This window comes from Alexandromys fortis, unplaced genomic scaffold (assembly GCF_014885135.2).
Source record: "Alexandromys fortis isolate MF-2015 unplaced genomic scaffold, M_Fortis_MF-2015_v1.1 scaffold_2_1_26212458, whole genome shotgun sequence".
In the NCBI taxonomy this organism is placed as follows: domain Eukaryota; kingdom Metazoa; phylum Chordata; class Mammalia; order Rodentia; family Cricetidae; genus Alexandromys; species Alexandromys fortis.
The window spans coordinates 11187113-11211538 of NW_026067930.1; the positions used below are offsets into that span (position 1 = coordinate 11187113).

Here is a 24426-nt window from a genome sequence, read left to right on the forward strand (position 1 = left end):
ATCATATGACAGGGGCATTTGTTCAACTATGTTCATAGCAGCATTATTTGTAATAGCCAGAACCTGGAAACAACCTAGATGTCCTTCAATGGAAGAATGGATGAAGAAAGTGTGGAATATATACACATTAGAATACTACTCAGCGGTAAAAAACAATGACTTCTCGAATTTTGCATGCAAATGGATGGAAATAGAACACACTATCCTGAGTGAGGTAACCCAGACCCAAAAAGATGAACTTGGGATGTACTCACTCATAATTGGTTTCTAGAGATGGGATTTTCAACCAGCGAGGACTCCAAGCCCCTCCTCTCTCCCCCTCCTCCCTAGCTGCCCAGCACGAGGTCCCCAGGTTCTCCTGGTGTCAGTCATCTCCCCATCTTCCCTTGATTTAGAAGTCCAAGTGAGGAGGCTGACCTTGGGTCACTCAACCCCAGGGTGGACCCTGCTCCCTCTGCCCTAGGCTTCCTTGGTGGTGGGATCCACACAGACGCTGTACCTGAGCTGTCTGCTGACTGCCATTTCTCCGTGGCTTTACTTTTGGTTTTATGGTAGCTTTATCGTGGTGGATGGCTCCTAAGTTGTCCTTGTCTTCATTTCCTGGATCAGTGAATTTGGTTGCTTACATGGCTACAGGGACTTCACAGGTGTGACTGAGGGAGGAACTCTTAGGAGGATGATGGTCCTATTTTCCTGGAGACCTTGGTAACCACAAAGTCCATGGAAGATGGAGGCCTTAGCACGTGCATATGTAGCCAGAGGCCAGGGTGGAGAGAGCCAAGCATGCTGGGCCTCCAAGAGTTGCATGTACTAAGTGCTGTGACCTGCTAGAGGCTAGAAGAGGCAAGGGAGAGACTCTCCCCTATACCCAGCTCTAAAGACGTGTCTGTTGAAACCCATTTCTATTAATCTGTGTATCACCACTTGGCCGTGGCTTACCAGCTAAAGTTCTGGCATGTCTGACTCTGGTGGCAGCTCCATGGCGTCTCTCTGACTCTGCCCTTCTTTCTCCCAGCATTCAACTTAGTTTTCCCTGCCTAGTTCTGTTCTTCCCTGCCATAGGCTCAAAGCAATTCTTTATTCATTAACCAATAAAAGCAACACATATACAGAAGGACCTCCCACACCATGGTTCCTCTTCTTACCTTTTCCCTCAGCCCGAGGTAACCAGGGAACCACCATTCATCTACCGTGGGCTTCTCTCAGCTCCTTTTTAGGCATTTCATAGACATAAAATAATAACGGGCAGTCTTTATTTTGAGATAGAGTCTCAGGGAGCCCAAGCTGGCCTCAAAACTGCTGTATAGTTAGGATGGTTCGGATCCTAATCTTCCTGCCTCTGTCTCCTGAATGCTGGGATTACAAGTGTGAATCACCGTGCCCAGGTGTTTTTTTTTTTCTTTTTTTTTTTTAGCTGAGTGTGTTTTGAGGGCTCCTCCACGTTATTATTTGTATCTTTTTGGTGAGACGGTCCTGTTGTGTGGAAGTCCCTACCCCTGCAGTGGGCAGGCTCATTCTCAATCACCCAGGTAATGGCCTTGGGTTTGCTGGGTCTTTCCACTCCTGCAAGGCCTGTGCAGTGTGAGTGAAGGAGCAATGGGCATTCAGACTTCTGGCTGTGCCTAGGGCCACTTTGACCTTGCCAGATGTCCTTGGGTTTGACGGCAAGACATTAAGAAGATGTAATGACCCAGAATGTGGCAACTTGCAGGGTCTGGGAGTTTTACAGAACACCCCCACAGTTGCCCGAGTCGGGGCTGTTTACCCATAAGGCAGAGAGTGTGAAACCACAAGAGGCCCAATGCCTGGCAGGTTAGCACCCCTCCCCAGTAAACAGATGCCAGGCCTTGGAGCCCCATGAGAGTGAGTGCAAAGAGAAGACTGGAGGACTTCTGTGTGTGCCGTACGTTTTTAAGTGAGTGTTAGTGTTGGAGTTTAAACACGCTGAAATGAAGATACAGTCTGTTCGAGGTGTCAGAGGGAAAGGCAGCGTGGGGCTTCTGCCCGTGGATGTGATGATGTCAGAGGTGACGTCACCGCTTGGCATTTCAGCTTTGACCTCTGTTAAGTGGGAGAGTTTGGGGCCGAGGATGTGGCTCAGGAGAATGCTTGCCTAGCGTGTACAGCAAGGTCCTGTCCGTCTCTAGCACCCGTTAAACTGGCTGTGGTTGGGGGGTGGGTCAGAAGTACAAGGTCATCCTTAGGTGTGACAGGGAATTTGAAGCCAGTCTGGGTGTGTGAAACCCTGACTTAAGACAATAACAGGGAAGGTTGAGTTAACTCCTGGGACACAGCAGTGTTGGCGTTGTCCCTGTTCAATGTCAAGAGAACTTTTATTCCAAAAGAAATGTAAACTTCAGACTTTTTCCCCTTACAACAGTAAACCCTTTTTTGCTGTTATTTAAATAACAAAGGCTTGTTGAACCCAGAGGCTTTCCAAGTGAGGCAGGGGTTGGAAAGCTTTGGAAGTCCTCAGGCTCACAGAGGGACAGAGTGGGTCTAGCAGGCTCTTACAAAGTGGACTTCAGCCCTGTGAGGACCTGGGGCTTTTTACCCAAGAAGAGAGGTAGAACGCGAGAGGGTCACTGTTGTCCTCAAAGGACATATGCCGTAAATGAGGATCTTAAGCCGTGTCCCTTCCAGGCGACACATGACATGCCTGGAGGTAGAAGGACCTCCCAGGCTCAGAGGACGTTTGGTCCTGTGAGCCTGAGCTGCCGGTCGAGCAAGAGGAGCTCCATGGTGGCTTTGCAGGCTGCGTTAGAGGCCCCCCAGCCTGTCTGTAAGCAGCTGCCAGCCCTTGCAGGGTTTACCATGAGATAAGATGGCAGAAGGAGCGTGGAGAGCAAGACGGAAGTGGGGTCCATAACGAGAGACGGATGTTCACGGCTCGACTTCCTTGCAAGCCACAATTCAGACCTGACACGGCCCGGACAGGAAGTGGGGATGGGTGGCAGCAGCAGCCCATCACCCACTGATTGTGGATGGCACTACCTCATCTGGCCCGAGTCACTGAAGTTAAAGAGAATTGGGTGTCAGGCAGTGGTCCGATTGTGGGGAGCTGCCCAGTGGTCTGTTTGCTGAGATGGGTCTCCTGTCTCCCAGGCTATGTCTTCCTTCAAGATGGCAAGGGGTTACCGCAACTTGGACACAAACTATTGGGATAAAGGTGCCTCCTTCCCAGCAGCTTGAGTCAAATACAGGGACAGTAATTATAGCCTAACTAGAATCTCAGGTCCATTCTTGGACCACCCGCTGGTTCTGGAAGGTTCCATGCTTTGACGGTATTCGCTTAGGTTACGTGCCACCCCTGGAGCACAGGGAGGGATAGTTAAGATGTCCCATGGGAACATAAGTGCATCCCCAGAGGGGCCTGGGGCTGTCAGGTAAGGCAGCAGCTGTGCACAGCAGGGCATGGCCCTTTTCCTATTCCTGGCCACTGAGGTTTCTGCTCCGTTGGTGATCTATACTTGGGAGTGAGTATGACGAGGGAAAGCAGGAGGGAGGGAAATGTGGCTTATTCCATGACAAGCAGTAGAGTAAATACAACAAGCATCCACCAACCTTTTACTTTCTCTATACTTTCCTTCTCTCTCTCTCTCTCTCTCTCTCTCTCTCTCTCTCTCTCTCTCTCTCTCTTTTTTCACCTTTTCCAAGGCCTCCTTGTGCTCTTCTGTGTTCCTCATGCCACTGCTCTCATCTGTGCCCAGGAGTGATGGCTTTCAGGAAGGTCAGCACCGCCCCTGTGATGGGGCATCCGTTCTCTTGTCTGCATAGCCCTGCTGCAGGCACTACCTGCTCTATTGCAGGAGAGAGGAAGAGAGAGTGGTAGAGGGAGAGAGGGAGAGAAGGGGGGAGAGAGAGAGAGCCTCCCTGGCCTGTGTGGTTTTTTTTTCCTTGCTGGATGCTGGGAAGTGTGAGGGCCCGTGGGCAAATGGGGAGGGCTCCGCAGGCCCTGCTTCCTTCCCAGCTGGTCTGGAAGCAGGCCATTGAGCAGCTAAGGTGGTGCTTCCTGCTGCTCGTTAGAAAGCACCATGAGCCCGGGAGGAAAATGCCTTTCCCTCCCCTACAGGGCACCGTGAACTCACGAGGACATCCAAGGGGCCGTCTGCAGACGGGGCCCTTGTGGAATAGTTGCTTAAGATGCGTGACATTCGTTTGTGCAGTGGAATATTTGTTTAATGTTGCAAAGTTATGTTGCATTTGTTTAACTCTGTGAAGCTGTGTTACTTTCCCTGTCTGAAACACCTGATTGGTCTAATAATAACGGCCAGTAGCTGGGCAGGGGAGGAATAGGTAGGCCTGTCAAGCGGAGAGAAGAGAACAGAGAAAGGTGAGAAATGAGAAAAGGAGAAGGAGAGGAGGACACCAGAGGCCAGCCAGCCATGGAGTTAGAAGGAGAGAAAGGAATATAGAATAGAGGTAAAAGCCGAGTGGCAAAAGGTAGACAGAAAAATGCAGGGAAAGCTGGTTAGAAACAAGCCAAGCGAAGGCCAGGCACTCATAAGTAAGAACAAGTCTCTGTATTTATTTGGGAGCTAAGTGAGAAACAAAACGAAACACCCAACAACAGTGGACCTTCTGGAGCTCTGGTGGGTTGCGGAGGTCCTGAAGGGTGGGGCAGTGGCTGCTCCGGGAGCAGTTGCTCTCTCACAGGCTCTCAGTGGGTATCTGCCTTGTTCCTCTCTCAGGAGACGCCAGGCCACCTTAGCCAGCCGTCGTTTATTTGCATCCATGTGTTGCATGTCTCTCCACCCCCGTCGCCCTGCCCAGTTCAGTTCTGTGGGCTTTGGACAGTGAACAAATATTTGACATGAATTATGAAACCGCTGACCAGAGAATGACAATGGTGATTTCTCATTAGTTCCGGCCATATGGTTGGTCGTCATTGCCAGTGGAGGCACTAGGCACCCAGGAGATGCGCTTGGAGAGTGGCAGGGGTCAGCTTCCTGGGTGGTGGGAGGAGAGAAGGATAAGGCACAGGAGAAAACAGGCCTGGTGTGGCCAGACTCCAGAGCGCAGAGTAGGCCATGAGGACGGTTTCTCTTAGAGAGCCATGGAGGAGAGGCGCCATTTCAGTTCCCATATCTGAAAATGCTGGTGGAGCACTTGAGGAGTGAGCAGTTCGTGAGTTTTAAGTAGTGTAATGGAAGTTCCCTTCACCCAGCGTTTCCATGCGGTATGTGCTACCTGCCCCGTGGCAACTGTGACACACAGGAAGAAAGCTAGGGAGGTCACATTCGTTGTTAGAGTCTGTCATTAGTTTGTCATTCCCAATCCTTAACTGTGCCTGTTTTCTAGACTAGACTTTGTCGTGGGTATGTATGTTTGTAGAAGGAGAAACTGTGTATAGACGATTCCGAACCATCTGAGGTTTTAGTCAACCACTAGGGTTGAGGTTAAGAGGCCCTGATGTACTTACCACCTGTTAATACCTGCCCCATCTGGAGTCCTGTTCAGTTTTATTTAGTAGGGTATTATTTTAAATGGTTTTATTAAGGTATATGGACCTGGTATACATAAGTTACCCATATTTAACTTACACATCTTAATGAGTTTAGACATAGTCACATTTATTAGGGACATGGTGGTGATGACCAGGTGTCTTCTGAGGAAACTCAGCAACAGTGAAATGAAGGCCTGAGGATAAAGAAAGCAAAGTGTGAACTCCGGAAGTCAGCCCTGGCCACGGAGACCCACAGGGATTTGGAACTCTGACCCAGCCGATATTCACATATTGGCTTTCTGTTGTTCAGTGTAAGATTTTTCTTTTTCATTTTTCATGAATTTTGTCCAGCTACCTGTTGAGAAATCCTATGTTTAGAGGTTCTCCTATGGCCCCGCGTTTCTGAAAATCGTGAAGGGTGCGTCTGAAGAATGGCAGATACAGAAACAAGTTTCTTTGAGACGCCGGGTGCTGTGCTAAGCAGATCATGCACTGGACCCAGGTGTCCCTGACTCCAGAGCTCCTTCCTGTGTGCGGTGATTGGCTATTCAAGGCCATATTTCATGTGCCCAGATCAAGTAGCCATCTGCCGCATGGGATTAGTTAAGATTATATTGATTAATGTGGAATAGAATTTAAAATTCTCTTCCTCGACTGGACAGTATTCCAGTGGCCCTAACCACACAGGCTGCGCGTCTAAAGACAGCCTCCATCATGGTCTCAAGTTCTGCTGGACACCACTGACCTCAGAAGCCGTGTGAATGGGAGGGTGTTTGGAGATGATGAAAGACTTGAGCAGGCTGTGGGATCCTGTGGCCGCCCACTGCGGAAGTGACCCCCTATCCTGATTGAGACTTGCATGGCCAAAGCTGGGAAGGTCTGTGATAACTTGATCTCTTGGTTCACTACCCAGTTCCCATGTTGATGCCCCTACTTGCTATTCTTAGAGCTAGAGTCAAAAAGGACTGTGCTCTCTACTCACTCCAGATCCAGTGATTTGTGACCACACCCTAGGTGCTCGCCCATCTGGAGGGCATGGAGACCCCAAACCCGGGAAGCTCTTCTCCAGGTGGAGGGACTTTGAAGCGAGAGCTACTGAGCCAGGAAACATGTTAGCCAGTATGGAGCCCTCAGGGCCCCTCATCTCTAGACCAGGTTCCCAGATGCAGTATTGCCCATCTTTTAGGCTAGCAGTGATTGAGCTTCGAAGGCATCCTATCCTTGTACTGAGAAGATAGTTGATAAGAAGTTCTCCAGTGATTCAGAAACATCACGGCTGTTGTCTGTCAGCCAGGGGGATTTGCCCTTGTCCCCACTGCAGCTTATTTCACGGGATTAGGGTTTGACTGTGATGGTTCTGGGACTCTGTGTGTCTATTCAGTGTGTACTGGTGTGTTTCCATCCCTTATCTGCCCCCTCCTCAGCACCACATTGTGTTCACTAAATCAAAGGAAGGTTGAACTGCGCTTTTGAGTGAGACCGTTTATAAGGTCTGAGGGATGCACCTGGATGGTAGAGTGCTTGGGCAGCATGCATGGACCCTAGGGCCAGTCCCCAGTACCATAAACGAAACAAAACCTTATTGAAATGCAGTTATTATCAATATTATTAGGTTAAGCATATGGTTGGCTTAAGGCTTTCAAATATTTATTTTTAACGTTTACCAACATGTTAAGTATCTACTGTTTAGTTGCTGTCCCTCTTCAAAGGACAGCAGATTTTCTAGGGGGTAAAGACAGATTTATCACTTGGACATAGAGTTGTAATCGTTAGAAACCGTTTTATATGCAAGTACTAGATCTTGATACTATGAGAAAATGTATTTATTTTATTTTGAAACAAATCTCACTATGTAGCCCTCGCTGTCCTGGAACTTGCTTATGTAGATCGAGCTGCCTTCCAGCTCACAGAGAGCTGCCTGCTTCTGTAGGGGTTAGAGGCCTGTACTACCATGCCTCACTTTGGGGAGGGTATGTAAATTCAAGGTTGGGTTCTGAAAGTGCCTGGAAGAAAAGAAAAGGGAAAAACATAGCTAAAAGGGAGCCTGTTGGTGTGTGTGTCTTTGAACAAGATCTGCCAAGTGTCCTGCCACCATTTCTCTTGGCTCTGAGAGTTGATGTTGGGGACTTTTCTTACCCTTACAAAGGACACTCTTGTCTCAGGGTCTTCAGTGGACAAGGTTACGATGTCAGGGACTATTAAATGTGAAGAGACCTCAGATGACCGTGTGTGTGTTCATATGTGTGCATGCTCACACATGAACAGAAGTTGGCATAAAGCGTTTACCTCCGTTTCCCTGCACCTTACTTTCTGAGGCAGGCTCCTCCTTCATTGGGCCGGAAGCTAGGCTGGCTGGCCAGCATGCACCGGAGAGCCAGCTGTCAGCCCTCCATTGCAGCCCAGGTATTCTAGGCGTCCATTGCTGTGCCCAGCTTCTTAAGTGGGTGTACTGGAGATCACACTAGCGTCGTCATGCTTGCGTGGCAAGCACTTTCCTGACTGAACCATCTCCCCAGCCTCTGGTGCAAAACCTCAAAGCAGCCAAGACAAATTGGAATCCCTTGTGTGAGCCTCTCCACAGCCAGCCCATACTAGCAATTTAGTCCTTGGCTGCCCAGAAGAGCAAATGAAACATGAGTTAGAAGGTCTATATTCAGATAATTCGTGCGTTGAGCTATATAGCGCACTGATATTATCAAAATTAAAATGAATACTTCTGTGACTGCTCATACAAGCTGTTCACCCTGAGGGTGCTTTTGATCTAATTAAAAGTGTCAGGATGGGTAGTAGGGGCTAATAGAAAATGGCAGGAAGATTAGGGGTGAAGTGGCTGACGAGGGCTAAGAGAACCTCTAAATGTTACCGTTGCCTACAGCGGTTCTCTTATTGCACTCTCTTTGAGGGCAAGTATTCGTGTTGCCTCTGTGATCCTGCCTACAGCTTGGCAGAGCCATGTTCACCCTGTGGTGTTGTAGCCAGTGGGTTTGTTCCCCTGGGCGTGAGACCTCTGTGTGGTGGGCCATGGTCTCATCTCCCCCTGGACGGTGGCAGTCCAGCCGCTCAGTCCTTACTGATCACACCATCATCGTAGATGATCCCCTATGCTTGATGGGGATTTTGAGTCTTGTGAATTTAAGACGTGATGTGACCATTTTGAGGGGAAGGAGGTACGAGGAAGGGAAGTGAGGCAAGGGTCAGGTGACCTGGAGGAAGGGGGTCCTGTCTGCTTGGCACACTGGCTGGGAGTAATCCAGTCCACCAGTCCAGCAGGGCAGCCAGACTTCCCGAAATGTTCTCTTTATAGTGGAACCTCCTTCAGGCTCAGAAATTGCCTTCTAGTGGTTTTTTTTTTTTTTTTTTTTTTTTTTTTTTTTTTTTTTTGTTTGTTTTNTTTTTTTTTTTTTTTTTTTTTTTTTTTTTTGGTTTGGTTGTTTTGTTTTTTAAAGACATTTCCTTGGCTTCTCAAACCTGAAGGCTAAGGGCCATTCAAGCCTCTGGAGGGTGCAGAGAGAAGTTAGAACGAGGGGTGGTTTGTAGGTACTTGCGGTGTTACTGTTTGCAGGTGACTCCAAGAACAGTCTTACGTTAACAGGGTTCTATTCTGCACAGCCCTTGAATGGACGAATGTCTGTGCTCCCATGGTTTTGAGATTCCTCCTCTCCAAAATGGCAAAAATAGTTATTTTGCATAGTGGCTCTTTTTGTCTCTTTCCCCACATCATTGCTCCTTTATTGTTAAACCCTCCTAATCCTGTGGAGTGCGTTTCAGCCTCATTTGGGAAAACGATGGTGAATTTCACGTGAGAATAGATCTGAAGGCTCATTCTAAGCAGCGAATGTTTATTGCATAGATACTATTTATTAGCCCTGTTCTTGGGGAAAGTTTTACCAGCTGAATAAAATGATTGAGATTTGCAAGGACTCTTGCCCGGCTCTTGGAATGGAATAGGATTATGAGTGTAAGTTTATAATTTTATTATCAGATGTAGAATGAATCTTGGTCACCAGAAAAAAAAAAAAAAGCAAGTGATAAACACGTCAATAAAGTTCCAGGATGAATTCACGGAGGGGAAGGAGTAATTATTTGAATTATATTTGCTTGTTTAATTAACATTTATTGTCTTCTGGGTAACAGGCACTGCTGGGTACTTTTACATCTGCTATTTTATTTAATTACAAAGAGTTCTTCACTTGCAGATAAGATTTCCCAGGGGCTTCCCTGGGCTAATGAGTTAGCCTGCCTGGTGTTTCTCTGGCCCAGCTGCTCATGGAGATCACCTAGGGAGCCGCAGGGCCATCTGGTGCTGCGGTTTCCTCTTCTGGGATCCTGTTTACCTGTGCCTGGGTGACATCCAGCAGCAGCATGCCAAAACTGCGGTCCCGAATTTCTCACTGTTAAGCTACCGTCGTGAAGTTCGGCAGCCGAGTACGTGGTGCCCTGTGGAATACACCCGACACCTGCTTTCCTTTGTCTCTCTCCCGTTGAGTGGGGTGGGGAGCGTCAGGGTAATTATGGAACGAAGCAGGCTAGCAAAAAAAAAAACGTTTCCCCAAAATGTCTCCGCTCCAGAATTTCCCGGTGTAATTTATAGTCTGACTTTGCCTCGCCTGTGTGGATCAGCAACATCCTGTAGGCGATTTGCAGACTAAGAGGCTGTGCATGTATGGGGTGAGTTGTGCACATGTGTGGGGAGGGGGCCAGAGAATAATTTGCAGCAGTTTTCTCCCCGTACCATCAAGGTCCTGGGGATGGAACTCAGGTCGTCAGGTTCGGTGGCAAGCACCTTAGCCCACTGAAACCTTCTCACTGGCCCTCTTTCTTATTAGTGTGCGCACACACACACACACACACACACCACACGTCACACACCCATGTGCCAGCATGCGCCTTGGTGCAAGTGTGGAAGCCATAGGACAACTTTGTCACGTTACGTCTCCTACCTTTATGCGGAGCCTGAAGACGGAGCTCAGATCTTCAGCCTTGTGTGCCAAACACCTTTACCCCTTGGACCATTTGGTTGCCCTTTGGTTTTTGCCCGTGACACATGTGTGGAGCTCAGAGGACAACCTGTGGGAGTCAGTCTTCTCCTTCTGCCACGTGACTCCTGACATCAAACACAAATCACCAGGTTGGCAGCGAGCATCTTGACCTACTCAGCCATCTCTATACCCTTACCACTCTTCCACCTTGTTTTTTGAGACAGTGTCTTTCACTGGCCCGTAGCTTCCCAGATAAGTCAGGCTGGATGGCCAATGAGATCCAGGACTGGCTGGGGTCATCTTGGACCTGGGCCAGGCAGGCTCCTCTGGTAAGCTACTTTCCTCCTCTCTGTCTAGTCTCAGCCCTTTTACCTCTTATGCTTGGTCTAGACAGGTCTGACTTGCCTGGGCTGTTTGTTACTGCTTGGATAGGCTCCTGCCTCTGGACCACTGCGGCTTGTCTTGTAGCTGTCACTGTGGACAGGGCCTCTTTAGGGATGCCCTGCTGGTTGGTTCCTACTTTCATCCGGCTGAGCCAGTGGAACAGCATTGCTTGCCCACACCAGTCCTCATCCCCTCTGGCCATCTTCTCCTTCTCAATTATAATTGCTTCTCTTCTCTACTTGTTCCTGGGTGGCTGGAAAGCTCAGTGTGTGGCCTCTCTGGGGCCACAGTGCATGGGCCGTGGGTGCCTGAGAGACTCATGCATCTGCACTGTAGCAAAGGCTGCTGGACTCAGAGGGGACTTGGCCCAAGTCAGGTGACTCTGGAGCCCGTGGTGAGTCTGCTGCTGGCCTTTGGTTCTCTCTGCAGGACACTTGGGAGTGAGAGATTGTCATCTGTCTTCAGATTCTACCTTCTTTCTGCTGCAGATACTCTGTTTGGGGTTTGCATCTAAGTCGTGCAGTGGCCAGCTTCCCTGGTGCTCTTAAAAACAAACCAGACCAAGAGTTTCGTGAGAGTTCCCACCTGTTCCCGGTTCTCATTTGCACAAGGTCTTAGAAAGTTTCCCAAGTGAACAACTTGTCCCCATTTTCTGTTCTAAAAATCTGGTCTAAGAATTAGAGCAAGGAGAGATGGGAGAAGGGGCAGTCGTGTGTTTCTGTGTGTAGCACTCATATGCTTTTATGATTTGCTAATGATGTATGTGCATGCATGTATGGTTTGCTATGGCCTGTGTGAGGATATGTGTGTGGCATATGTATGCGTGTGTGGTTTATTCATGATGTGTATCTGTTGTGTGATATACCTATACAGGGTATATGAGTTCTGTGTGTGATCCATGTGTTTAGTATGATGCACGGATGCCGTATGTGTATACATAATGTGCATGTGTGTGGTATATGGTCACATTGTGTGTGATGTATGTTGTATGTATTTAAGTGGAATATGTGTGATGTGTATTCATGGTATGTGTGGTGTGTGACATACATGTACATATGTGGTTTATATGTGTGTGGTGTCTGCTTCATTTGTACACTGTGGTACGTTATGGCATGTGATGTGTTATGTATATGTTGTACTTGTGTATGTGAAGTGTGGTACATATAGGTATATGATATGTGTAGTATTTGTGGTGTGGGCTACACTTGTATATGGTGCGCATCTATGTGTCTTATGGTATGGTGTGTACTCATGGTTTATGTACATGTGTGTACACACATTTGAGGATATGACTGTGATCAGGCGGGTCTTCCCTTTCTCTATGCCATTTGTGATGAGTTTAAAACAAAATGTTAAAGCGTACACCCGGATCAAGGGGAGGGCACCTGTCCCGGGAACACAGGCAGAGCTGGCAAAGGCACCATGCTGGCGCAGCAGTGACAATGAGTCCCGGCCCCACGCCTTTTGTGAATAAAATGAAGTGGGTTAAGTGGCTTCCGGTAGTTTCAGAGCTCAATGTAAAACTCAGTGAAAACACCAAGGCAGCTTGAAGGCTGGGTCAGAAAAGGGAGCATTCTCTCCCGCCTCCATCTGGCAGTGAGCGTGGCTAGACGCACCTCTGCCTCCATTTTCATGCCGAATGCTGGCCACACATTAAGAGGGATGCTGTTGAATGCTGGCTTTCCGAAAGCTCTCTTTGATTTATTCACAAGCTCTTGCTCTAAGCGATTTCCGAGAGTGAGAACTCTGAGGGGCACAGCACATGTTTGCTTCCTTCGCGGTGCAGAATAGAAACCCCAGACAGGATATGCTTCAGGGGCAGAATGACTGAGACTAGTCCAGAGTCAAGTTGAGCTGAGCATGTTTCTGGGACCAGGACTTCTGCAGCAACCCCAAATTCCAGGATCCTTTGACTTAGAATTTGGAATCTCAGAGGCCAACATGGCCCCTCCGCTGCCTCTGGGACCTTGGAATCCAGCCCAAATGAGCCTGGGTTATAGATGTTTGGGGCTCTGCCCTTGCTGTGTGCGTGCGACCATCAGAATGAGCTCCTCCTTTCCCATCCACAGATCCCTTATCTTCTTCCCTCCCCCCCTCCTCCCCCTCCTCCTCTTTCTTTTGTGGTGGCTAGGGCTATTTTAAGCGCTAAGTGAGAGAAGCGTTGGAGAAGCGCCCCTGCCATGTGCCATGGCTGCGTGTAGCTAAGGATAGCTTTCAGTGTCTCCTAACACAAAATTGCAAACACATTTTAAACGCGACATTTTAAAAGGTCTCATTTTGTTTATTTATTTTTCTTTCTGAGATAGGGTCTCGCTCTAGCTCTTGATGTCTGGAAATGCACTACGTAGATCTGGCTGATGGCCTTGAGCTCACAGAGGTCCCCTTGCCTCTGCCCTTCTACCTGCTTGACTTTGTGTGTGCCACATATTCGCAGGTGCCTGTGGAGACCAGAAGAGGGTGTCAGATCCCCTAGAACTGGAGTGGCAGGTGGTTGTGAATCGCCTGATGTGGGTGATGGGAACCAGACCCTGGTTCTCTGCAAGAGCAGCTGACACTCTTAAACACTGAACCATCTCTCCATTTCCATCTATGATTTTTGTTTTTGTAACTTGATGAGGTTTTTTTTGAGACGGGGCTCAAAAACAAAACAACCCAAACCATGGCTGTCCTGGAACTTGCTATGTAGGCCAGGTTGGCCTTGAACTCACAAGAGATCCTCCTGCCTCCGCCTCCCAAACACACGCTGCTGGGATCGAAGGTGTTCCTCTAATGCCCAGCAAGCACGTAGTTCTTGAGCATGATTTCTGTAGATGACAATACCGTGTTACAGCGCCAAGCGATTGGATGCTTTGCTGTGGTCTATGTAAATGGTACTTGAGACTCTTCTCCTCAGACCATGTCACAGGTATTGGGAGGGGACAAAGTAATAGTGAAGGCTGGGAATCCCAGGGCTTTTAGAGTTCTGAGGTCTGCTGTAGCTTGCTTACGCCTTGCCATCCCTCTTTTACAGGAGAAGAAACTGAGGCCTGGAGTTGGAGTAATTCCTTCAAGGTGACCGCATTGGTAAGTAGCAGAGTTGGCATGGGGCGCTAGCCACCTATCTCTGGATCCTGCCTTCCTCACTCTCGCTCTGGAGAGAAACAGCAGAGGGGGCAGCCGTGGCCAGGAGGTGGCTTTCACTTCAGTGAAAGCGTTCTGCCCTGTTGAAGTTTCAGTACATAATGCATTGTTTCTTTCCTTTTGCCGGTGAGGGTGGAGAATCTGCAGGCTACTAAGTCAGGTTGGTAATTTAAATAGCTAATTTCAGAGCGATGGTGATACTGCTGTGCTTCCTGTCCTAGGTAACAGAAGCAGCAGAGACTTTGAAACATAGACCGTGTGCAGCCACTACCCCAGTCAGCTCTCACAGCAGTTCGACAAAGCTGAAGGTCATAGGAAGGAAGTGCTTTGCCCCAGTCCCTCTGTTACTGGGGGCTGAGTCTGTATTCACTTGCTAGCCAGAGCTGTCACCCTCTGAGGGCACCTGTGAGAAAATCATTCCCTTTGAGCTCAAGTGCCCCCTAGCTGGCAGGACACTGCTCTCTCCTTTGCCTGGGCCTCTTGGTCTACTCATCCTCTTCCATGTAGCTGGCCAACTTGTGGTGAGTCTTCACCATTGCATGGAACCCTTACTGCAGCATCCCATGGCGGCCTCTGCTCAGACACACGCTTAATGCTTATTTTAATGGTTTTACCGTGCATGCGGTAAAACCCAAATCTTGATCTCGTGGCTGGACAAATGTTTTCTATCACACCCAATTTAACTGCCACCAATCAGGAGACTCAGAGTTCACATCCTTCCAGGACACCGCTTAGCAGTACCTGAGTAATAGACACTCTGCTGGTCTTTATTGTGTTTTTTTAACATACACAGATGTAGACACAATTGTTCAACAAAGCACACTGAAGGCAAAGACACTTTAAATAGCATAGGTGATCATGTCCTTTCACCTGGGGGTGGCATTTGTGTTAGAGTGAGGAGGGATGGGAGGAATGGATCTGTGATTCTTTCTGTTAGTCTTTGGTCTGGGGGCCTCTGAAGTTTGAGCATCTGGTACCATCGCGTGTCTCCTATATTTCTAGATTTGAATATGGCCCCCTGAATCAGCTTTCATATGGGTGCTCAGATCAAGACACTCAGTCCAGTGCTACAAGAAAGACTGAGTGGTATGTCATAAAAGATAGTCTGCTAGTCTTCAGTGTGTGAGTCCTTATGGGATGTTTGATCCACTATGGGGTTTTCAGTTTTTATATTACATTCTGACATTAGACGCAAAACCTGGAGTCAGCTGCATTTTATGAACAGTTTATGTTTATTATGGAGTGGGGAGGAGGCAGCATGCATGCACATGTCGAGATCAGGAGACAACTTTTGAGCCTGCTCTCTCCATTCACATCTATGTGAGTTCTGGGGATTGACTCAGGTTCCCCAGGCTTGTATGGTAAGTGCCTTCACGTACTGAGCTGTGTTGGCAGCCCGTGGGCTGTAATTTTAATGCCAAATTGAACTGAAGCATGAAAGAGTGGCTATATTGGATTTGGTGACCTGGGCGTCTCTGCTTGGTGTAATATACCAAGCTGATTTGCACAAATACTTCCCAGTACTAATGCAGAGTTGATGGAAATAAAAGCATTGCTTCTTGGGGAGTCTGTAGGAGCGCATATTCCAGAATCAGCCAGAAACTCAGCTCTTCTGTGTAAGCCAGTGGGTATTGTGAGCAAAACTGTGACTTATGTGGGACTTTGTAGCCCAAGATTCCAGTGGCTGGGGTTTTAATTCTATAGTGGATCTAGAAGGGAGGCCTGGTAGAAGGTGGGGTTAATAGCCAAGAGCCTGGCAGGTCTGATTTCTTTATGAAAACGGGACCAGAAAACCTCACTATCTGAAAGTTTACCATGAATTGAAATAATGTTATCCACAAGAAATAAAAAACTTGGTACTGTACTATATATACATACATACATACACACACATATTTGTGGAGTCAAGATTTTTATCACTTATGATATGATATCCTTCAACCTGAACAGTTAGTATGAGAACTGGTCTAACCTGTACCACTAGCACGAACTCAGGCCTTAAGGGCATTTCATCAATGCATACCTGACAGGGCTCCCTTAAAACGGCAGAGACTCTCTCCCAGCAGTCCCAGTTAAGACTTGTGAACTACTCAGGACCAAGCCATTTCAAGATGCTGGTAAATTTAATCTTTCAATAAGACGATGAAATAGTATATCTAAAATGAGGGAGGACAGTGATGTCAGAAAGGTAAAGCAAGAAAAGAAAGAAGAAAGATTCGAAAACCAGCCAAAATGAAATGAAATGAAAGTCATTTTATTTAATATCTATCAGCAGGGCTAAAAGAATGCTTAGCTATAGAGAGAGAATAAGCGAGCTATAGGACAGTATTGTCCTTTGTCAAGTGCATGCCAGGCGCCGTTCTGAGTACTTAACGTTAACTCACTTAGCCCTCAGGACAAAATTGTGAGGGAGCATTATTATGGTCATCTGTACTTTTATTTATTTATTTTTCAGTTCTAATTACAATATAATTCCATAATTTCTTCCTTACCCTTTCCTCCCTTCAGCCCCTCTGATGTTCTCTCTACTCTCAGCTTGCTAGCCTTTTCTTTATTATTGTTACAAACATGGACAAGTATCTAAATATAACCTGCTGAGTCCAGTTTTGCTCTTTGTTTGTATACAGTTTTAGTGCTGACTTGGATCACCAACCAGGGGCTCAAACCTGGGAGGGACTAATATTCTCTCTCTCTCTCTCTCTCTCTCTCTCTCTCTCTCTCTCTCTCTCTCTCTCTCTCTCTCTCTCTCTGCAGTCATTAGTTCCCTGTAGTTTTTTGTTTGAGGGTAGAATCCCTTTAACTTTTCACNCTCTCTCTCTCTCTCTCTCTCTCTCTCTCTCTCTCTCTCTCTCTCTCTCTCTCACACACACACACACACACACACACACACACACACACCACTTCACTCTTCCTAACCACTCCCATTCACCCCCGCCCCCACGAGAAAGTCCAGTCAAAGCCAGCCGATTAGGAGGCGCTACTTTCTACAGTACAGAATGGTTTCAGAGTTGGGAAGGGAGGCCGCGGTTGAACAGCAGCAGTCCCTGGGCTTCGGGCCGGGAACCCCAGACGAGGGTGAGAAGTTGGGGAGAGGGCGCGCTCCCAGTGCCTGGCAGGGTCGCTCAGCCAGCTGCCGGGTGGCGGCAGGGTGAGCCCGGCTCGGCGCGCCGGGTGACCAAAGCTCCGCCCCCAGCTCTCGGCTCTGCCTGATTGACACGCAGCCTCCGGGAAGCAGCGGCGCAGAGGTAAAGCCAGCTGGAACTCCGGCCAGGGATTGAGCGGGACCCCGGCCAGGCCAAGTTTCTACCAAAAACCTTGTCGGGTATTTACCTTTCTAACCCCTCTTGCCTCCTTTTCCTTTTGGGAAAAGTTCGATAGGAGCCAGTCCCACCGTCCCCGCCCAGCGAAATCCGCCCGGTGTAATTAACTCGGCCTTTAGCCCTCGTTACAACCGAGCTGCCGCTGCGCCCAGGGCAACCACAACAAAGCTGGGCAGCGAGCGCCAGCCACTCCTCGCGAGTATCTTCTATTCCAGTTGCTCTTTAATCGCTCTCCTCCGGTGCTTCCCAGAGCCAAAATTCACTTTGTAGGCGCACACCGGTCGCGCGCTTTCGCGCGCGTGTACACACACATACTCACACGCACACTCCTCTTGGCTACCTCGGTAAACAACAAACACCAAACAACTCGCTCCCTGCTAACTCCTACCCCGCTAACTCTCATCCCACTTCCTTCTTCCAGATTGCGCCCAGGACCCCTAGACTCTCCGAGGTGGTCCACTGTCTGCAGCTCGCCGCTGGACTACGTTCCGAGTTAAGCTGCTCCCATCTTGTACTAGAAAAAAAAGAAATGAATATTGACAACAAGGGCTCTGCATCTGCTCTAGGAAAAAAAGTGCTACTTAACAACAACAACAAATTTAGCCCCGCTTTGGTACAGTCGGCTGAGCTTGCTGCTTTAGGCTGTTAGCTGGAGACTTCTGGACCGAGGAATCCGCGGGCAGAAGAAGGGGGCCGCGGAATTAAAACGAACAAAAGCGAGAGCGCCATGCCAAACATCCCCAACACGACCCAGTTAGGCAGGAGCCAAGAGGAGTGGTGGGGAAATAAACTAGAAGTAAGTTTAAAATAAAATTATCTGAGGCTGTACCGTACTTTCCCTGTGGCTTTCAGCAGTTTTCCTGTCTGTGCTCTCCCTGTCCTCTTCCACATCTTTCTTCCTCCCTCCTCTCCAATCACGCGTGTTCTCTCTCTCTCTCTCTCTCTCTCTCTCTCTCTCTCTCTCTCTCTCTCTCTCTGCAGTCATTAGTTCCCTGTAGTTTCTTATCTAGGGTGGGATCTCTGAGATTGTCCCCTTCCATGTTAGCATGTTTATTGATGTTGTCATTGTTCTGGCCTTACCGATGTAGCCCTTTCTATGTCATACAACAGTCTTCCTGGGATTCTAACTCTTATACATTCCACGCGCCTCCTCACTCCCTCCTCGGCAGTGCGCCCTGGGCCATAGCTGCAGGGAGAGGCTGTTCTGCAGATATGTCCATTGGAGCTGGGCTCCCCACAATCCCTTGATCTTTGCATCGCGTCCAGTTGTCACCACTGTTTCGTAGATGAAAAAACTAATGCAGTCAAACCCTGCTACTCATGGGTGCACACTTGGCTTGGGTGGGTGGCAGAGCTGGGATTCGACCCCAGCCAGAATTAACAAGAATAACCACCATGTGGTAAAAGGATTGTAAATATGAAAGAATAGTAATGAGTCATAGAGAATGCTGCTTCTCATCACATGGTGGGACTAAGGGAGATGCCAAGGAAGAAAACGAGCATTAGATGTCCTTTGAGATTTCTGTATTCTTTGAATTCTAAGAATTTGTGAGCAGGTCAGCATCCATGGAAAGACACTAGGGAAGGGTGGCAGAGCCTGGGGTTCTGCTGTGGTATATTACTGATGTGTCAGTAAATGTTTACAGCAGTCTGTGTAGGGAAAGAAAAAAGCTGGTTTGTAGAATTTGGTGATTACTTTTTTTAAAATTAATTTTTATTTTTTAATTTTACTTTTGATCGGTATGGTGTTTTGCCTGTCTGTCTGTGCATCACATGTGTGCAGCACCCATGGAGACCAGAAGAGGGCATCGAATCCTCTGGAACTGGAGTTAGAGATGGTTGTTAGCCAACTATGTGGGTGCTGGCCTTGGATCCCAGGTTCTCTGGAAGAATAGCCAGTGTTCCCAACCACTGAGCCATTCTCTAGCCCTGTACCCGATTCCTGTGGTATAAACATTCCCATAATGGCCAGTTTCAGGCAGGCCACACGACGTCTCTGAACTCGGAGTTGAGAAGCTGTGAGCGTGCTCAGGTCTCCAGCGCACCATTGGCTCATGGGCCCGAGCTATTTTAAGCTCCGCTTCTGGGTTATGCACCTAGGAGTGGAATTTCCAGGAAGTCGTTGTGTCACGGGTGATTCATAGGGGCAAGAAGAGACAATGGAACAGGAGCAGAGCTCTGCCCGTCTTTATCCCCCTGTACTTAAAACAGGAAAGCAGCCTTTTGTGAGTGTGGGCAGAGGCATGGCATGGTCCTTGCCCTGTTGGTTGGAGGGAAAATGAGCAGCCCGGCCGTAGCTATCGAGTGTTTGAGTGAGCAGGCTCTCTGACTCTGCAGTTCCATTTCAAGGTTTTGTTTTGTTATGTTTTGTTCTGTGGCAGTTTCTCATTATGAAACCTAAGTATCCCTGGAATTTGCTGTGTAACCCAGGCTGGTCTCTAATTTATGATCCTCCTGTCTCAGTTCCCTAAGTGCTTTATTTAATTGTCATAGCAAGACCCTGGGAGCAACTTAGATAGATGTCAGTAAGAGATGGACTGAGTGCATGTCTCTAAACTAAGATGCCATCCATGCTGCTGGTCACAATAGTAAGCCTATATGCTAAGAAGAAATGGGTTCCCAGGTATATTCATCTTGTTAATTAGATTTGTTCAGTAACAACTGAGAACATTGACTCCCCTCCCTCAGAATCCACCAATAGCCAATAGGAGGGGTAAGACCCATGTGTCTCTTGATCACCCATGACTGACTCGACGGAACCTGTCCCCTGTGGATGCAGTTCAGGCACCTGTAGCTGCTGTGTCAGGTATAGGAGACAGCATTTTGTAGCCCTTCCTCACCTTCTGGCTCTCACGTTCTTTCTTCTCCCTCTTCTGTAATATTCCTTGAGTGTTAGGAGGGGGGCTACCATTGTCCTCTTGAGATGAACATTCAGCCATCCCTTTTGCTCAGGACCTCGAATAGCCTTAAGTCTGCATTCACTACCATTCATTCATTGCAAAGAAGAGCTTCTCGGATGAAGGTTGAGAGTAGGCACGTGTCTGGATGTGAACATACCGGTTTAGGAGACAGTTGGACAGCGTGTCAATTTAGCTAAACGCTAGTGTTAGGTCCCCACCCTCCCAGGGTTTATGACCTCCGGGCGATGGGTTTTTGATGGGATTTACAGTGTCAGATGTGAACTCTGTCGTGTGGAGCTGTCAGATGATGTTGTCACACAGTTTCAAAATCTAATTGTGGAGTAGTCGGGTGCCCCATAACGATTTTGCCCCTATTGCAGTGTAGGAACATCGTGTGTGGCCAACTAATGTTATAATTTGTGGAGTTCGCAGCCGAGCAAGGCCGCTGATGCCTTTTCTTTCCCAGAAGCCCACTCAGTACCTTTCGTCATGGAACCTAGAGAGCAGGGAGGAAGGGAAGCGTCTGCTCACTTCCAGCTTGGCTTCTCTATCTCGCAGCCAAAGTAGATGGTATCTTCAGCAGGAAGGTGTCACAATCCAGTTTCAGTAGGGCCATCGAAAAGCAAGAGTCTGTATTGTTTGGGACTTTGCTGACCAACAGCTCCTGAGGTAGCCAGGATATATTTTTCAGTTTTAAGAAAAGCAATGTGTGGAAAGGTATATGTGGTAGGCACCCATGCTTGCATTGAAGAGGGGAGCATGTATGTTTATACATGTCTGCCTTCATACACAACATGCATGCTTGCTTGACTCTGCTTAGCGCACAGCTGGAAACATGCAGCGGATAGATGACACCCGACTGCGTGTCCTTCCATAGGCGTTGGAAGTTTGAAAATTATTATTATTTATAGACAGCCTTGTTTGGTCCCATGCTAATTTCTTTTTTTTTGTTTTTGTTTTTTTTTTTTTGTTTTGTTTTTCGAGACGGGGTTTCTCTGTGGCTTTGGAGTCTGTCCTGGAACTAGCTCTGTAGACCAGGCTGGTCTCGAACGCTAATTTCTAACTTAGTTTTCTACCACAGAACAGCCTAGAACTTGTGTTCCTCCTCCCTCAGACAGACGAGTCGTGGGATTATGAGAGTTGTGTGCCATGCTTGGTCACATACTGCTTTTTGACTAAGAATCAATTGTGGCTAAAAGACGACTTAGGGCTAGGCGTGGAGGCGAATGCTGGTGGATCCGAGTGCTTGGAGAGGCAGGCGGAGTGAAAGACCAGACTGGGCTATGGAAAGGAATCCCCACCTCGGGACAAAAGAAAACTGCTTGGGGGAGCCTTGCACATGAGAGCTTTTCCCATTTTTAGAGGGACTTAGTAAGTCTCCAGTGGGAAGCTGGGACTAAGTGCTAGCTAGGCCCTGTGCTATCTGATCTAGTTCATTCACGTATCACTGTAGATCTCCCCATTGACTCCGCCTAGAGTCTGAAGCGACCCAGTAAATACGTGATAAATATCTGTGAAGTGAATCTCATTTCCAAGGTGTGTGTGTGTGTGTGTGTGAGAGAGAGAGAGAGACTTGTGTCAAGTCCTGGCATGCAATAGAGGGAGTTTGGTGACGTTATTTAGAGGGGTTTTATAAACAAGTTTACACAGTCACCGCCTAGTCATCCCAGGGATTCAGAAGGACCCCCATGCTCTCCTGTCATCTGCCCTTAATCCCTGGCAGCCCCCTGCCCCAACCCCCACCCCCACCCCCACCCCCTGGGTTACATGGAGGGATTCTGTCAGTATTAATTGTCTCAACTTGAAGCCTGTTTGTTCTGGAAAGTCAAAACTCTTGTTTCTGGAACAAATGAATCCCTGATGTGTTTAGCAAGCGATGAAGGTGAGAATTTGTCCCCCCTGTGTCTGTTTTTAGACCTGTTTGATCTGCCCACTGCCTGTACATGATGTATCATCAAAGGCCCCGAAGACACTGGCTTCTGTTCACTGACGAAGAACATTTATGGCCTTTCTTAGCAAAATAGATGTTCCCAGAGGAGCTTTCATTGTTGTTGTTGTTGGCCGCGCTTGGCCACATGTCGAACTCCTGAGCGGTTTTATAGGACCAGAGGTCTCTCCCCTTGACACGCCCTTGGTACAGTTTGGAAATCAGTTCCCTAAGTGGGTTATCCATCTTGAAAGGTTTTATGACACTGCCTGTGTCATAAATAGGTTAGGAGACGGGAAAGGCAACCAGTTTACAGAGTCAGGAGATGGTGGTGGCAACTTCAGCCTACAGAGGACATGGCACGAACCCAACCTTGGTATCAAGATTCTCACATCCTCCGCCACATGTTCCCAAGTGATGGTTATTTGGTCATGCCATCTTTCATAGCTCTCAAGGCAGTGTTTTGGGGGGCTCGTTGAAAGTTCCATTAAGCACTTGGCATATCATTGCCCATTCTGCAAGCTGGGACTTGGGGATTTTGGTTTACTGGAAGATGGATGCAAGTCAACAGAGTTACCTGACTCCCTCAGACTGTTATTGTGTCTTCATTGCCTGCGTAGAGATGCGTAGCAGGTTTAAATACCGTTGCCCAGGGAGACCCTTTCCTGATGCCCCCTTTCAGGCTCATGTTGCACTGTGTGGAATTTAATTCAGCTGTTATCCTATTGGCTTTCCATAGCTATAGGAAAGGGAACATGGCTGTCTCCGTGCCAGACTGTGCGCCTGGAAAGGTGGCGTGGGTCCACTTGCTTCATGTACTCACACAAGTTCAGACCCTCTTGTCAGGGTTCTTCCCATTTCCAAACTGCTCCAGCTTGAGCTGGCTGCTGTAGGACAGCTGGTTGTTTACGTAGTTGAAAAGTTTAAAGACAGAATTTGAGGCATAGAATCCAAAGCTTAAAATCTTACCAAGTCTAGACAGTTTTCCATCTCTTGATGAAATACCATTTCCATTCCACAGTGTGGCATCAGATAGCAGTTAGCAGTTCTAGGAGGTTTAGCAAGGTCACCTTCCTAATAACCCAGCATTGATCCTACTGTCTGAGGGTAACACACACATCCCCCAAACAGTCTGTGTTGCCAATTTTTCTCAGTACTCTGGCCATTCTAGGCCAAATGCCTGCCCCTAGGAGAAGTTAGGTTGGGGTCTGCCTGTTCCTTTGGGCACAGGGACAGAGAACGAGGCCAGGTGCTCATTCCCTAAGGCAGTCTGGGAACTGTTTCTGAATGATGGATAGGCAAGAGCAAAGGATGCTCCAGTGTGATAGGTTTCTAGTTAGGGTTTTCTTGATGAGTGAATGAATGGAGGAACGAGCAGAGGATGGCGAGGGCGGGGAGCTGGTTGGACAGTATTTGCCGTGGGTTTAGCAGATGGAGCTTTGCAAAGAAAGGGGATAGAGCCTTGAAATCCAACCATTAGATTAGCTGAAATATTTATCAAGAAACATGAGAAAGACAGACATGTGATAACTGTGTCTAGGTGTCTGAAGGACATCGACAGGGCAGGGGCTGTGGTTGGGTCCCTAATCTGTATCTAGGGTGCTGGGATAGACACTTAATTTTTATTAGAAAAACAGTTTGCGTTGACTATAGAAAAAAATCCTAAAACGGGCCAGCCTGATGTCTCCGTGGCAAAGGTGCTTAGGTCCAAGCCTGATGACATGCGTTCTGCCCACATAGAAGCAGAGAACCAACTTGTTCTCTGGCCTCCCCGGTCCCCCCCCCCCCCCCACATACCCTGAAAGTCTTATTAACTTTACTATCTAGGACTAATTGTAATTAATATTTTGATATGTCTTTCAGTCTTTTTTTCCCCCTCTAGTTCTGTTGCGTCTGGAAACGTCTGTGTTTGCATGCTTGTTTATTTTGAGAGTGAGTTTGGTTGCGTAGCCTTTGAATTCTCCGCAGTCCTCCTGTCTTGGCCTTCTGAGTACTGGGATTAGGGCATACCTAGGCCTTAATTTCATCTTGATAATTTGTGTTTGCCAGGAAACGAAACTGTTTTAGAGAACTTCAGAGGCGTGGGCATTGATGGGATCAGAGTTCTGTCTTCTGCCAGGCATGGCTGCTATCTGCCTGGCAGGCTGCACTCTATACGTCACGGTTTCCTTAAGATCCCCCTTAGAATGTTGGTTTCATTGCCTTCTGCATGTCCACTCATTTGGGTACCTAATCAAATGCCCAGGGAACTATTTTTGGGGTCTCAGTGACTGAGACAAGCCCCTGCTTCCCTGGAGTTTCAGTTTAACTGAGTTCCACATGCTTTCTGGGTGTCAGTCAACCCCCTGGG

At 48.0% G+C, this 24426-nt stretch overlaps 1 protein-coding gene across 3 annotated transcripts in view; it reads left to right on the plus strand.

Moving 5' to 3' along the window:
- Positions 1-24426, plus strand: part of Cyrib (CYFIP related Rac1 interactor B) — a 125329-nt gene that overhangs the window by 24501 nt on the left and 76402 nt on the right. For all 3 annotated transcript variants that reach the window (XM_050145022.1, XM_050145019.1, XM_050145018.1), the window contains exon 2: positions 13820-13872. The gene's annotated coding sequence lies outside the window, so the exon portion shown is untranslated. The remainder of the gene's footprint in view (positions 1-13819; positions 13873-24426) is intronic.